The sequence below is a fragment of the Lathyrus oleraceus genome, chromosome 3, assembly GCF_024323335.1.
Source record: "Lathyrus oleraceus cultivar Zhongwan6 chromosome 3, CAAS_Psat_ZW6_1.0, whole genome shotgun sequence".
In the NCBI taxonomy this organism is placed as follows: domain Eukaryota; kingdom Viridiplantae; phylum Streptophyta; class Magnoliopsida; order Fabales; family Fabaceae; genus Lathyrus; species Lathyrus oleraceus.
Window position 1 is genome coordinate 153,701,227 of NC_066581.1, and position 14,435 is coordinate 153,715,661.

Genomic DNA, 14,435 nt, shown 5'->3' on the forward strand with positions numbered 1-14,435 from the left:
TGTCTTACATGAAGATTTAGGGTTGCGAAGTTTATGTGAAACGACAAATTTCAACTAAGCTTGAGCCCAAATCTGAAAAATGCTTATTTGTGGGGTATCTTAAAGAAACAAGAGGGTATTACTTCTACAATCCTTCTGAGGGCAAAGTGTTTGTCGCTCGAATTAGAGTTTTCCTAGAAAAGGATTTTATTTCCAAAGGAATCAGTGGGAGGAAAGTAGAGCTTGAAGAAATTCAAGAATCACAAAGCATTGATACACCTATGGATGATTTAGAGCAGGAAACATAAGTAGTTGTGGAAGAGCAACCTGCTCAAGTAGAACAAGATCAGCGTAGGTCAAGCAGGATACGTCACCTACCTGAGTGATATGGATATCTCATAACTGATCAAGGTGATGTATTACTCATGGATCAAGATGATCCTGTGACCTACCAAGAGGCCATAACTGGTCCCGAGTCTGAGAAGTGGCTAGAAGCCATGAAATCTGAAATGGATTCCATGTACGCAAACCAGGTTTGGACCTTGGTAGAGCCTCCTGTAGGAGTTAACCCTATAGGATGCAAATGGGTCTTCAAAAAGAAGACTGACATGGATGGTAAGGTACATACCTATAAGGCAAGACTAGTTGCAAAATGATATAAACAAATTCATGGGGTTGACTTTGATGAAACCTTTTCACCAGTTGCAATGCTTAAATCTGTTTGGATTTTACTTGCTATCGCTGCATATCATGATTATGAAATATGACAGATGGATGTCAAAACTGCTTTTCTTAATGGGAATCTTCTTGAGGATTTGTACATGACACATCCTGAAGGGTTTGACATACTAGAAGAAGCCAAAAAGATATGTAAGTTACAAAGATCAATCTATGGATTGAAGCAAGCTTCCAGAAGTTGGAATCTTTGTTTTGATGAAATAGTAAAACAATATGGATTCATCAAGAATGAAGATGGGCCTTGTGTCTACAAGACGGTTAGTGGGAGCATGATTGTCTTCCTGGTATTAGATGTAGATGACATATTACTCATTAGAAACGATGTCCCTACCCTACAACAAGTAATGTCTTGGTTGGGGAAATGTTTTTCTATGAAGGACCTAGATGAAGCAGCCTATATATTAGGAATCAGGATCTATAGAGATAGATCACAAAAAGTGCTTGGCCTAAGTCAGAGTACATACATAGACAAAGTGCTAAGACGCTTTAATATAAATGATTCATACCTATGCAACATGGCTTGTATCTATCAAAAACACAATCCCCTTCAACTAAGGAAGAAAAGGATCACATGAATAAGATTCCATAAACATCTGCAATAGGATCTATCATGTATGCCATGTTATGTACTCGACCATATGTCTCGTATGCTTTAAGTGCAACGAGTAGGTACCAATATGATCCCGGTGATGCTCATTGGGTAGCAGTCAAGAATATCCTTAAGTATTTGAGAAGGACTAAGGACTCATTCTTGATATATGGAGGTCAAGAAGAGTTTGCTGTAATTGGATACACCGATGCTAGCTTCCAGACAGATAAGGATGACTTTAGATCACGATCTGTTTATGTGTTTTGCTTAAACGGTGGCACTGTGAGCTGGAAAAGTTCAAAGCAAGATACAATTGCTGATTCTACAACCGAGGCCAAGTATATTGTTACCTCAAGTGCAACAAAGGAAGCTGTTTGGATCAAAAAGTTCATTAGTGAACTTGGCATAGTTCCTAGCATTATGGATCCCATTGATCTCTATTGTGATAACAATGGTGCTATCGCACAAGCTAAGGAGCCTAGACCTCACCAACGATCCAAACACATACTTAGGCATTATCACCTCATTCGAGAGATGATAGAGAAGATGTGAAAATACGTAGAGTACCTACACTTGACAATATTGCTGACCCACTAACAAAGCGTCTTGCGCAGCAGAAGCATGATGGCCATACTAGATCTATGGGCATTAGGGGTATGTCTGATTGGCTCTACTGCTAGTGGGAGATTGTTGGTGTAAGCCCTAGAGGCCAATACTTTTGGTACTTGTATCTAATTATTTATTAATAATAAAAGGATTTTTCTTTATTATGTTTGTTTAATAAAGTCCATAGAATAGCTAGTCCATTTAATGTATCAAGTGTGATCTAATCATGAGATCTCATTAAACATAAAAACACTATTCTTGAAGTGTCCTTAGTCGAGCTTTATTGTAAAGTGGGATAATATTACAGCATTAAGACTATTATGTATATAGACTGATGATCACATCTCATGGGTCATGGATAAGGAGTTATCAAGTCTTAAACATAGGTATGCATATTAAGAGTAATATTTATACTAGATTAACCCGCTATGAGAATACTAGATAGAATGTTATGCAAAGTGTCATAAGTTATTCTCATGGTGATAATGGTGTATACCACCCTTCGACCTGAAACCACTATGGACCCTAGATGTAGAGTCGACTGCCTTATTGCTGATCAAACATTGTCCGTAACTGGATGACCATAAAGACAGTTGATGGGTACTCCACGAAGCATGCTGAGGGACATGAGTGACCTAGATGGAATTTGCCCATCCCGCGTAACATGATAAATGTCTAAGGGCCCAATATGGAACTGGACAAGGTTGACACGGTCTATGCCTTGTGTTCAATATAGACATAAGGGCAAAAGAGTAATTATATACATAAGTATTATCATAAAAGGATTTGTCAGATCACATGACATTTTCGTGTCTTGGATAGCAGTGATGTGTTGCTAGATACCGCTCACTGTTTATTATGTTAAATATGTGATTTAATATAATTACCAATATCGTGAGAACCTACAGGGTCACACACAAAAGGATGGATTGATGAAAGATATAGTAAATAAGGAACACCGTAAGGTATGGTGCACTTAAGTGAATTGTAGAACATCGTAAGGTACGATGCACTTAAGTAGAATACGAAATATGGTAAGGTATCACATGCTTAAGTGATTTTGGTATATCAGAACATATGGGCCACATACACTTAAGTGAGCTTTTTAGCTTACAACCCACACAAGTGGTTCTATAAATAGAACCCTTGTGCATAAGCATTTTGATCGACCACCATCTACACTCAGTTTTCATCATCTATCCAACATGGAATTTTCATGAATCGGTAACTTTTGCGTTTTATTTTAGTGATTTCTTTAGTTTATTGCATTTTATAAATTCCCGTTTGTTTTATGTTACATTAGTAGTTTTTTGCCTTTTGTCGCATTTTATGTGTTTCTGTGTAGACTGTTGGTTTCCAGGTTAGATTAAAAGTCCGAAAGTGCGTACCGGAAGAAGGGAGGTTAGAGATTTAAGGAAAAGCAAAAAACAGACAAAACAGGGGGGCTGACACGACCGCCCGTGTCAGCTAACACGACCCGTGTCAGCTAACACGGCCCGTGTCAGCATGTGCAGAAGAAGCTATCATAAACCAAGTAAAACAGTGGGCTGACACGGGTGCTCGTGTCACCTGACACGGCCCTTGTCAGCATGGCGTGCCTTGTTGATCCTACAGAGGAGCCAACATGGGCAGCAGTGTCACCTGACACGGCCCGTGTTGGCCATTTTGCTCGAAATTCTGAGTTTTCTTATTTTAACTCCTGTGGACATCCGAAGGGCATTTTGGGCATTTGGCATTGTTTTTAGTTGTTTGGAAACTATTTAGTTGGATTTTGGGCACTGAGAAAGGGACTTTTTTTGGATCGTGAAAAGAAAAGATACGAAAAGAGGAAGCAACCTTGCAAGGTGTGGAGAAGAGAAGAGATCTTCAAGATCGGAAGAAATTGAAGATCAACTTTCATCAACAACAACTTGTAATGTCTTTAATTTGTAATCTTTTGTCTTTGAATATTATGAGAGGCTAAACCCCCCAATGCTAGGGGGTGTCCCTAAATTGCTTTTGTATGAATATTTTATCCATGTTCTTATAATCATTGATGTTTTCGTAATTCAAATTATTATACAACGTGCTTAATGCTTAATTTTATCGGACAAATAAAATTCTGATTTCTGGTTAAGGTTTAGGTCGGACAAACCACCTTATCACTTGTTGTATAATAAAACCCGCGTTTAATCACTTAGGAATGAGGATCAAACTGTGGTTACCGTAAATTCTTGATAAATTAAATATTTCTTAACATCAATTTGAATGACTAAGGAATTAGGAGTGAATTTGCCTGTTAAATGGTTTTGGCTAAGGAATTAGAGAAAACTACTCTAGAGAAACTATTTTGAATTATAATAGCATCGATGTTATATGATATGGGAAAAGTGGAATACACAACAATTCATACACCTGGCCTTAGCATTATTTCTCATATCGACTAAAAGAGTTTTATACGCTTTATATTTTTAGTCCTTATCAATCGTGAAAACAATCATCCAACCCCATATGAACGTTTGTTCAATTGAATTATTATAAAAATTGATACTTTCTACGCAGTCCTCGAGACCGATACTCAACTCCCTTTTTATTACTACATTGGTGCAAATAGTACACTTGCTATTTTACCGATCAAGTTTTTGGCGCCGCTGCCGGGGACTGCCAAAAGTATAAGTTGAAAAAATAATTCAATTGGAATTTTGTTGCTCTGCAGCTAAATTTTTCATTATTATTGTTTATTCTAATAATTGTCTAATCTGTGTATGCGAGGTAAGGCCTCAGCTGAATTTCTTTTTGACGCAGAACCCGAAAGATTATTGCATGCAAGACGACGAAAAGCTAGGCTGGAACTTTCAGAATCAACCCCTATTGTTTCTGAGTCTGAAAAAGAAGAAGTTGTTTCAGTACATTCAGAAGACTCAAAAGCTGTTTCTGAACCTATGGCTGAACCACAAGGTGAAGCCCCACCACCTCCTGCAGAAAGACTTTTGGGTGACTATGGGGGTACAAATGCTCCTACTGGAAGGTTAACAATTGTGAACCAACCGATAAATGTTGATCACTTTCAGCTGCACCCGTCAACGATTCTTCAACTCGAGAGGAGATCGTTCTCCGAAAAAAGCAATGAAGATGCCAACAAGCATTTACAAAGATTTCTGACCATGACGGCATCGTTGAAAATTGAGGGACACTCAGAGGAAGCTAAAAAGTTGGTTATGTTCCCGTTTACACTGTCAGAAGATGCCGAAGAGTGGTTTTACTCTTTACCCGCGGGAAGCATAACAGCTTGGTAATAAATGGAGACAAAACTCCTTAATGAGTACTTCCCTGCTTCTGTGTATATCCGTAAAAGATATGATATTGTTAACTTTAAACAAAAGGAAGGAGAGTCACTCGGAGACGCTTACAAGCGGTTCAAGCGACTGTTGGTTGCCTGTCCTACTCATAACATGGATGCAACTGAACAAATGCAAAATTTTGTGAATGGACTCAGAATGAAGACTAAGCAACTCATAGACACAGTTGTCGGTGGCTCAACAAACTTTACAACAGCCACTGGAATAAAGAAAATCATTGAAGCCATTGCAGCAAATGAGCATCTGGAGCTCTATGACCGCAGTGTAAGTCAACCTGAAGGTATCATTGATCTCAAATTGGCAAATCAAGTTGTGAAAATGGAAGATCAAATAACAGCTGAAGTAGAGAGAAGACTCAAGAAAATGAATCTTGACACTCAAACGGTGGCACAAGTGCAACCGGTTCAGCCTATTCAAGCTGTTAGTTGTGAAATTTGTGGAGGTCCTCACTTCGCCATGCATTGTGTGGCAACTGCTCAACAGGTAGAAGAGATTAATTTTCTGAAGCAGAATAATCCTTACTCCAATACATATAATCCTGGATGGAAAAATCATCCAATTTTTTCCTGGAAGGACCAACAAGGAAATGCTCAGAAGCAAGCGCCCACCCAGTATCAAAGTCAACCACAACAACAATACCGTCCACAACAATAGCAATCTTACCAGCAGCAGTTTCATCCATCTCAACAACAATTCCAACAATAGGTTCCAAGAAAAGCAGATTGGGAAATTTCCATTGAAAAAATGGCAGCTCAAAGTTCTCAATTTCAAGAGGAGACTAGAAGCAATCTGAGAAACACTGGTGCTTCAATAAAAAATCTGGAAGTGCAAATGAGTCAGATTGCTCAACAACTTGCAGGTTCGCAAACACCAGGTGCTTTACCGAGTGCTACAGTTACGAATCCAAGAGAGCATAATAATGTGAGTGCTGTTACCATAAGGAATGGTAAGGCAAAAGAAGTCCCTGAAAAAGATGATGAACAAGAAGATCAATTGCTTGAAGTTGATTTGGAGATAAAAGAGAATGAAGTTGTTAGTGAAGAGGTGACGGTACCTAAACCTGTGGCTAAAGAAAAAGTTAGTGAATCAAAGCCGGTTGTCAAACTCCCTTTCCCAACAAGAAATAAGAAGAAAGAGAAACATGAGAAGAACTTTGAAAAGTTCTTGGAGATGTTCAAAAAGCTTGAAATTAACATTCCGTTCTTGGAGGCACTTGAGCAAATGCCCTCTTATGCTAAATTCATGAAAGACATTATTTCAAAAAAGAGGAGCACTGACACTGACTCTATTGTACTAACCGAAACTTGCAGTGCTATTTTGCAGGGTATGAAGATCCTGGTAAAGAAAAAAGATCAAGGCTCGGTAACTATCCCTTGCACTATCGGGGATAGATCTTTCAAGAAGGCTCTTATAGACTTAGGGGTAAAAATCCATTGCCTACGTACCATCTTAAAAAAGATTAGGAGAGATGAGAAGAGAATATACAATTTATTTACAATTTTGTGTTTGAATGGATAAACCCATTGCCTACGTACCATCTTAAAAAAGAGTAGGATCAAAACCTCGTAGTTCGGGGTAAAAATCTCAAAACAAGTTGGTGAATTGATTTGTCCAAAAGCCTTAAGGTCTTTTGTTATCCAAGGGAGAAAACTCAACCTAAAACCACAAATCCACCATGTGAGGATAGCTTCAACATGCTAGTGAGGGGTTAACCCTATAATAAGCATGGAAGACTCACTGTCCATCACTAAGGATATAGGTGAGCATTACATCTACCTCAAGGATAACTCAAACCTAATAGCTAAAGGTTATGAAAAGTTTTTGATAAGAAAGTGGCCATTGAAACCACAAAAAGTATTTGAATGAGTTATATTTACCAATGACAAATATTTACAAAATATGGTCAAAGTTGACTTAAAGATTCAATTCAAAATAAGTGTTATGAAAAGAAATTTTTGAAAATCAAAAGCATAATGCTTAGGTTTCTAATGTTAAAAAAACAAGTGTTAAATGTTTGCACAAAAGTTTTGGCTTGGGTTAGAGTGGAGGGAAGAAGAAGGATGGCTAAAGTCCTAATCATACAAGAGATGAAGGATAAGAAATAAGACCACAACTGGAGTTCCTCTCTTGAGATCATATTGATGATCCAAGTAACTCCCATCCTTTGGAATAAGAAAGCAAATAAGTGTATACTCAAGCAATCAAATCAATCAAGCAAGCTCTTAGAAGATCCCCAATGGCTCTTGTATCTTTCTCTTTGAAGCACATGACAATGGTTCTTCATTTTGGTTCAAATAGGATTCCCTATCACAAAAGCACACACATCAAAGAATTTCATGAAGTAAATCAAGAATGGACAAGAATGAGTTTAGAGATTTGGTCATTCTAATCCATCTTCAACATTGAGGCCTTTTTACTCCATTTTGCATAGGGTATGTCCTAGAATCTAAGTTCATTTGTCCATTTTTTGCATTTGGTTCACAACAATCAAACAAAACACAAGCACAAAAGTATATAAACAATTATGTGCTCAAGTGAGCAAAAGGCAAATGACATTAACATAAATATGTGCTCAAATGAGCAAAGGAAAAAGCAAATGAATAATATTTACAAGAATAGTAAATTGCATAAATGTAAAGTGCAAGAATTAAATGTTAATGGTTAATGGTTAGTGTTAGAGTTAGTGTGCCATAAGGCAATTTAGCGCTATGTTAAGCAATCGTAATTGGACTTATGTAGAAGTCACAACTATCTGAGGCCGGTCAATAATAATGTAGGCAACAACAGAAGTTAGAGATTTTGATTAGTGAATCAAACTCCTACAACTTGCCATGCCAAAAAAAGAAGAAAAAATGATCTTGTATTGATTTAGGTTCTTTGCTTGATTAGGAAGCAACCTATCCTTAATGCAAAGCCATTCACTTGATCCATGATTAAGATGAATTAGATTTGGATCAAGGAAGGTTAAACCTCCCATGTATCAAGGCTAACCACCAATCTTTAACTCATTGATCAAAAAAAGAAAAAGAAGAAGAAGAAGAAGAAGAATATTAAAGTGCATTAATGGAAATGAAATGAAATAAGCAACAAGCATTGACCAAAGATAGAGAAGATCAAGGTCACACAATAGTAAACAGAAGCAAAATGAAGATTAGAAGTCAAGAAACAAATAAAATATTTTTGGTATTTTTCAATATTAAAATAAAACTTGAATTAAAATAATAAAGAAAGATCAAACTTCAAACTCACTTCAAATCAACTTTGATAAGTCCAAGTGAATTATCCTAAGTTCAACAAGGTCAAACAAAGTTTGACAAAAAATTTCAGCATTTTTAGAAGTCAAAAACTATTTTTAATCAATTAAAAATGCATAAAAATAACCTAATTGAATTAAAATCTCAAATAAATCTCAAATCAATTAATAAATTGATGAGAATATTTTTCATAGATCTATCATCATTCAAAGAGGTTGGAAAAATATTTTTGTATTTTTTGGATATCAAAAACTATTTTAAATGAATTAAAAATAACCAGAAAAGAGAAAATTCCTAAACAATATCAAATGATAAAATAAAAAATATTAAAAATCAGTTTTAGAAACTAGAAATTAAAAGAAGAAAAATGCAATTGGTCTCACATTTTTTGGACCAATAATGAAAGAGACATGAATTTTTAAAATGAAATGGAATTAAAAGAAATAAAAGGAAATTAAAATCAGAAATTAAAATGACGGAAAAATTTGGAGCGTCTGATCTGAGCTCATTAATTGAGTTGGCAAATCATGAGGCTCACACACGCGCGCCTACCATGTTCCTTGGTCAATGCATCACATGTAGCATTTAAATAAGTCATAACATGGAACGGACGAGATTTGATCTGGAAACACAAACACACGACCATGATTAAATCTGGAGATTGGACGGTGACCAGCGCCACCGTCTTCTCCGGCCAGCTCTGGCGAGGCTCAAAACTTACAGAGAAACAAATGTTAACCAAATGTCACGATCTTGGTACCAATCGAGAGTTGGGGTGATGTACATCACACCTGTACCAACCAAATCCACTCTAGGTTTCTACATTGAGAGAAATCAAAGATGAAATTTCTGTGGTGTTCAACTGAACTTAATGGAATTTAAAAATTCAAAGCTCTAAAATGTTGCCTCTATGCAGAGGACTTCAGATCACACAACAACAGCAAGAAACAAGCACAATATGAGCTGATTCGAAGAAATTAAAATCATAAGTAAACCTCTGATTTGCAGGGCTTGGAGATACAATTCCTTGGTGTTGATGCTTGCAGTTTGTTCTAGGGAATGAAGTAACAAGGTTTAGGAACTTTTAGATATGAAAATCAATTGAGGAAATTAAAATTCAAATCTGAAAATTGAGAATGAAAATGGTGAGTTCCTTTTGAGTGAGGTTGAGGGATCAGTTGTGCGGCATTTGGGGCGCCTTTAGGTTGTTGAAATGAGAGGCATGAGCATTGTATTTATAGCCAAAGCAAGGCTGAGTTGCATGATCAAAATGCTTGCATGAATGGAAAGGGCCTCCGTGCATGGGCCTGTACAGGCGCATGGAGGGCCCAATTCCACTTGGATTTGGCAGCTGAACAATAATAGATGCAATTGGATGTGCAAATGGTACAGGCTTAGCTCATGCAATGCAAATTAATTGATTTTCCAAAATTGTACCAATATGTTCAAGTCTTCGAAAATGCCATGTCCATAATTGAAACACAACCTTATGAGTAATGGTTGGAAATCTTTTTGCATGAGGATCATTTGTTATGTTGATCAAAACTCCATTTGACAATTGGAAATTGATGAAAAATGATCATGAAGTGTAGGGTGCAAAACATGTACATGTGAGATTTTCAAAAATGGCCAAACTTCAAGCCCTTCTGTTTCAATGACGCAAGCTCCAAATGACAAAATCTTCAATATTAAAGTTGTAGATCTTCTCAAGATAATCAATTTGGACTTAAGTTTTGCATCATTTGGATATTGGATGGAGAAGTTATGGGCACTTGAAGTTGGACTTTTTCACATTTCAATGCTTTTAGTCCAAAGTGACCTATAATGTTTTGTATTATCACATGTATTTATTTTAGGATTTTGAAATTTTTCTCAACATAACATTTTAAGTAGACATATTAATATTTCCAATGCATTTGATACCACCTCAAAATCATGAAAAATGAATGAGTTATGTCCTTTGGAAGTTGACCTAAAATTAGGGTTTCAGTCAAAATGACCTATAATGTCTTGGAATGGATGATGACCTTACAAGCTTCAAATCAATTTTTGATGAAAATGAAATTTATTCATATGGTTCTTAAGAACATTTTTCATCTTGGGGTAATCTCCATTTGACAAACACATAAAACGTTAGGTCTCAGTGTATTTCAAAATAGCCAGATGAATTGACTGATCAACTTCTCAAGTCCAAACCTCATATCTTGATGAATTGATGATTGAGGACACTCAAATAAGTTCAAATATGCATGAAATGATTAATTAAATAACTTCCCTTGATTGTATTTGATCATGGATTGAGGTTGCTTCATGAGCAAGGCATAGTTGATGAACAGATGAATTAGGGTTTCCTTGGGAAACAAGCCTCAAGCCCCTTGGTTTACTTTGATCAAAATTATGAATTGAGGTACTTGGGAGGCATATTTGATGGATGAGAGATTTGGGAACCATTGCCATGCTTGCTTTCATCTTCCCTTGACCATATCAATGAACATAGGATCTCTTAGAAGCTTTGGACCTTGTGACTGCTCAAGCTACAAACAAGAGATATTAGTGACATATTTTTGTGCTTTTGGTTAGTAAATAAAAATGAGAAAAGTAATAATATACAATTCAAGCATGCTTGGTGATCTCAAACCAACTCTCAAGAGATCCCACCCAAAGGTAAGGAGCCAAGATGATATGATTCTTGAGGCAATATGCAAATGCAATGTTATGATGCCATGAGGGATCTTAGGGTCAAAATCAGGGTCTTACAGACACGGGTGCCCATGTCACCTGACACAGCCCGTGTCAGCATGGTGTGCCTTGTTGATCCTACAGAGGAGCCAACACGGGCAATAGTGTCACCTGACACGGCCCGTGTTGGCCATTTCGCTCAAAATTATGATTTTTCTTATTTTAACTCCGATGGACATCCGAAGGGCATTTTGGGCTTTTGGCATTGTTTTTAGTTGTTTGGAAACTATTTTGTTGTATTTTGGGCACTAAGAAAGGGACTTTTTTTGGATCGTGAAAAGAAAAGATACGAAAAGAGGAAACAACCTTGCAAGGTGTGGGGAAGAGAAGAGATCTTCAAGATCGGAAGAAATTGAAGATCAACTTTCATCAACAACAACTTGTAATGTCTTTAATTTGTAATCTTTTGTCTTTGAATATTATGAGAGGCTAAACCCTTCAATGCTAGGGGGTGTCCCTAAATTGCTTCTGTATGAATATTTTATCCATGTTCTTATAATCATTGATGTTTTCGTAATTCAAATTATTATACAACGTGCTTAATGCTTAATTTTATCGGACAAATGAAATTCTGATTTCTGGTTAAGGTTTAGGTTGGACAAACCACCTTATCACTTGTTGTATAATAAAACCCACGTTTAATCACTTAGGAATGAGGATCAAACTGTGGTTACCATAAATTCTTGATAAAATAAATATTTCTTAACAGCAATTTGAATGACTAAAGAATTAGGAGTGAATTTGCCTGTTAAATGGTTTTGGCTAAGGAATTAGAGAAAACTACTCTGGATAAACTGTTTTGAATTATAATAGCATCGATGTTATATGATATAGGAAAAGTGGAATACACAGCAATTCATACACCTGGCCTTAGCATTATTTCTCATATCGACTAAAAGAGTTTTATACGCTTTATATTTTTATTCCTTATCAATCGTGAAAACAATCATCCAACCCCATATGAACGTTTGTTCAATTGAATTATTATAAAAATTGATACTTTCTACGCAGTCCTCGAGACCGATACTCGGGATAACTCCCTTTTTATTACTACATTGGTGCAAATAGTACACTTGCTATTTTACCGATCACATTTGTTCATATGAAATTTCATTTCTCTCTCTCTCTCTCTCTCTCTCTCTCTCTCTCTCTCTCTCTCTCTCGCTCGCTCGCTCGCTCTCTCTCTCTCTCTCTCTCTCTCTCTCTCTCTCTCTCTCTCTCTCTCTCTCTCTCTCACTCACTCAAAGTCTTCGTTCGTAACAACTAGCACTGAGATTGAAGGAATCCGTTCGTGTGGACTGAGTAAATATGTTGTCACCATTCAACGTTCGTGATCACTCCTTAGATCTGCATCAAAGGTTTTAATCACCACAAGAGGTAACGATTCTATCACTCATCATGCCCATTTATAAGGATCACTAAAGGAGAAATTTTAATTTCCGTTGTGTTTTGGATCACTATTCTCCTTCAATTTCACCTTAGTGGGTGGACTGGATTAACTTTGAGTTTCAAGCGAACCAGGATAAAACTATTTGTGTTTTTTATCTCTTTGTTATTAACTTGTTAGTTGTGTTCTTATTTTGGAAAAAGCTTTTGCTTGTAAAACCCAAGCATAAAGTAAATGACAAAAGAATAAAGAGCATAAGATAAATGACATTAAAGTAAAACTAATACAATAATATGTTAGTAAGTAATGCTAGTGATCAAAAAGAGAAAGATGATTTTGTCACTTTTTGGAGAACACTCAAGTATTCACCCACAAGTATAAAAATATGAACCTCTACATCACCTATGAGAAGAGCTCCAACTTGTATAAAATCAACAAGTATGCCACTAGGTCTCATAAGTGAAAAGGAGATAATATTTTTCACATAATACCATGAGTAGTAGGAGACTTACAATCTCACTTATGAAAATGACTTGCTTTCGGGACAAATTTAGTGTTATATTAAGCAATCATAATTGGACTTATGTAGAAGTCACAACTATCTGAGATCGGTCAATGATAACGTTTGTGTTAATACATGCTAGAGAAATGATATATAAATCATTCTCCTGAAGTTATGCCACAAAAAAAAGAAAGAGAAATGATCAAGCACAAGGGCTATGAGAGTCATAAATTACATCAATCCACATTTCATAGTACCCAGGACAAACTTATGCATCAATCTAAAGTACCTTAAATGATCCACGATCACTTAAGAGGTAGATTTGAAATGATGAAAGTTCATCAAGGACCAATCCACACATCATGATCAAGATGGGCACAAACCATCTAATTGATGAAAATAAATAAAGGAAGAAAAGGGGATGAAGAAGAAGAGGACAAGAGAAATCAAATCCAAATTGGATCAGAGGTTTGATCAAGCCATCCTCAACATCAATCATCCGTTTTGGTGGATTAGGGTTTTCACCCCATCAACACCCAAGATCCATCGAGTTTGATGAGATCTATGATCAAAACATCCATGATCCAAGGCCAACAGAAGTCAACAAAGGTCAAACAAATATAAAATGCAATAAAATAAAATAAAATGCCTCAAAAAATGAGTTTTAAAAGGGAAATAAAAGAGAAAATCCATAAAGTCATTCAAAACACCAAATAATCCGCCAAGAAAATTATGGAAGGTTTAAAATAAAATAAGAAGCATAAAATAATTTTTTTAGAACTTTAAAATGCATAAAAGTATTTTTAAACCAATTAAAACAAAGGAGAAAAGAGAAAATTCAAGAAAAATAGAAAATCAAGAAAATAAAATTTTGAAAAATAAAAATCAAATGAATAAAAATAATAGAGAATTTTAGAAATTATTTTGGTAATTTTTTTTATGTAAAATGAATTTTCTATGAATTTTAAAAGAAAATGCAATTAAAAAAAAGAAATAAAATCTGAAAAAACATGGAGCGTTGGATCTGGCCTCATTAATTGACGTGGCAGATCCAACAATCACAAGGCTGTGGGGCACAATGGAAATTAGCAAAAGTGAAACACGAGATCTAATTCAAATTAGACCAATCAAAACATTTCAAATGTCCAGCATGTCTCCAAACCCGATGGTCTCTCACCGGAGTTTCATCGTTTAGTAAATTCAGGATATGAGACCACCATCAATGTGATCGTCTCCTCATCACGAATTCAACCCCATGCTCCAAATTTATTTATCTAAACTGAGCATGGGGAATTTTAGAGAA